Here is a 2,379-nt window from a genome sequence, read left to right as displayed (position 1 = left end):
CCTCTCTCTTTCTTCTCCCCCCCCTCTCTCTCTTCTCCCCTCTCCTCCCCCTCTCTCTCTTCTCCCCCCTCTTCTAACCTTTCTCTCTCTTCCCCCCTCTTCTCCCCTTTCTCTCTCTTCCCCCCTCTCTCTCTTCTCCCCCCCTCTCTCTCTCTTCTCCCCCCTCCCCCTTCTCCCCCCCTCTCTCTCTCTCTTCTCCCCCCCTCTCTCTCTCTTCCCCCCCTCTCTCACTCTCTTCTCCCCCTCACTCTCTCTTCTCCCCTCTCTCTCTCTTCTCCCCCCTCTCTCTCTTCTCCCCCCTCTCTCTCTCCTGCCCCCCCTCTCTCTCTCCTTCCCCCCTCTCTCTCTCCTTCCCCCCCCTCTCTCTCCTTCCCCCTCTCTCTCCTTCCCCCCTCTCTCTCCTCCCCCCCCCTCTCTCTCCTTCCCACCCCCTCTCTCTCCTTCCCACCCCCTCTCTCTCCTTCCCCCCTCTCTCTCCTTCCCCCCTCTCTTTCCTTCCCCCGTCTCTCTCTCTCTCTCTCTCTTCACCCCCCCCCTCTCTCTCTATTCTCCCCCCCTCTCTCTTCACAGTAAAGCTGCTTCAGTTCATCCCTTTTGATAGCAATTAATATTCATCAGCGACTGTTGACAGCGGAAGTTATAAATAATAGAAATGATGTAATATATAATTCCATATACCATTAACGCAGCAAGTGCCCGCAACAGCAGTCTCCCGCCATCTCCCCCTGCAACTACTGTCAATATGGCTGCGCTGCGTCAAATGGCGCTGCGTTGCCATGCCAACAGGAACGTCACGTGACGTAACAGCATCACGTGATGCTCGTTGCCATGACAATGAGACGCCACATGATGTCACGACGGTATGCGGTGCCACGTTGTCATGGCAACTTGATGCCGCGTGTCATTACATAGCATCCCGTTGTCATGGCAACAGTGTCATTAAAAAAAAAAAATCTCCAGGTTGACCGTCAGTCGAAGGTGGCAACCCTGGCTCCAGCGGCACCCGTGACCGCTCGGCAATCGCGGAGGGGGGTCCCTGGGGGCAAAATAAGACCGGGGCTACATGTATAATTTTTCAGTATATTATTATTTTGATTACATACTGAGTGCTGTCTCTTTCTTTACCATTTTCACCGACGGTAACACATGCTCCAGATTATTTTATGGGACAGGCACGAGGCCTCTAAACCACCACTACCGGAGTGAGCGAAGGGGCTAGGTGTGAGGGAGCGTGCGTGCGCAGTACTTTAGTTGTATTCCAGCCTCAGGGGTTATGTCATATCCAGGTTACCTCCTTCATATCAACATTGGCCAAAAGGTAGGAACTGAAGCAGCTTTACAGAAATATATTAAGGACAAGGAGAAGTATACTGTACACATCTACATGCAGAAGAAACTATCTTTCCCTAGCACAATGCTTGGGAAATATTAGTCTTTTTCTAATCTACACAGTATGTGACACGTGATCCGTTTTGAAGTCTAAAAACTACATCTCCCATGATCCCCTTAGTGTGAGCATGTGCAGTAGGACGCAGAGCTGTGACCTGGATGTAGTCAGTGTCTCCACTTCCGGGAAAGAGAAGATGAAGAAATAAAGTGGTGCAGGAAGCACACAGGAGCCTTTTCTGTAAGTAACTTACTTTGTATTCAAAGCATCAGAGCAGGTATATGCAAACACGCGGTGTTTCAGGACAGACACGTCCTCTCCTGCGACCATACACCTTACTGCAATAAAATAACTATTTACTTACACAAAGCGCTTAGCCTAAAAAATACCTGTTGGGCAAACGTACCTAGTGTACTCATAAAGCTATACCTAAAAGGAGAAGGATGTGACCGACCCCCAAATACAGAGCCTTGAGAAAGTCACTGTTTGTGACGAAACGTGTTGGCGTGTGACGTCAGCACGCGATGACGCGCATATGGCAGGAGGAGCCAGGCCAGGTTTGAAGTTGTTTTGTGCTACTATCTGGAGACTCTACATGCTCACAGCCACCCCATCTCCTATCCCATGTGGCGCCGCCATTGCTGTGAAGTTAATTGATTAGTTCTTGCAACCTGTCTGCTATATCCATCTGCGCTGACCCGCTGCTGGTTACAGACTGTCTCAATTGATTGTGTTTTTACCCACATTGTGAGTACAGGACCTGGTGACCATTCTCTGTTTCATTAAAGAATCCTCCTATTTTTACAGTATTATGCTATGGAGCTGGTGCTTCTTTCTTTGAGTTTTTTGTAGATATCTGTGATCTGGCAAGATCATATCAAGAAGCTTTGCCTCCCCATACAGACTGGGTCCTGATCTGGACTTTTTCATCTTCACTTCATGTGTTTGGTTCTTATTTAATTATTTTGATGTTATATTAACCCATTGATTTA

General features: G+C 49.0%; 1 protein-coding gene across 2 annotated transcripts in view; it reads left to right on the top strand.

Moving 5' to 3' along the window:
* The first annotated feature begins 1,530 nt into the window (after window positions 1-1,530).
* LOC142466679 (uncharacterized) overlaps window positions 1,531-2,379 on the top strand; it is a 40,182-nt gene continuing 39,333 nt past the window's right edge. The window contains exon 1 of one of the 2 annotated variants that reach the window (XM_075571968.1): window positions 1,531-1,627. The gene's annotated coding sequence lies outside the window, so the exon portion shown is untranslated. The remainder of the gene's footprint in view (window positions 1,628-2,379) is intronic. The other variant, XM_075571969.1, reaches the window with a different exon arrangement.

Source organism: Ascaphus truei, chromosome 15 (assembly GCF_040206685.1).
Source record: "Ascaphus truei isolate aAscTru1 chromosome 15, aAscTru1.hap1, whole genome shotgun sequence".
Classification (NCBI taxonomy): Eukaryota; Metazoa; Chordata; class Amphibia; order Anura; family Ascaphidae; genus Ascaphus; species Ascaphus truei.
The sequence above is the reverse complement of the archived record's forward strand: the minus strand, read 5'-3'. Positions and strand labels throughout refer to the sequence as shown.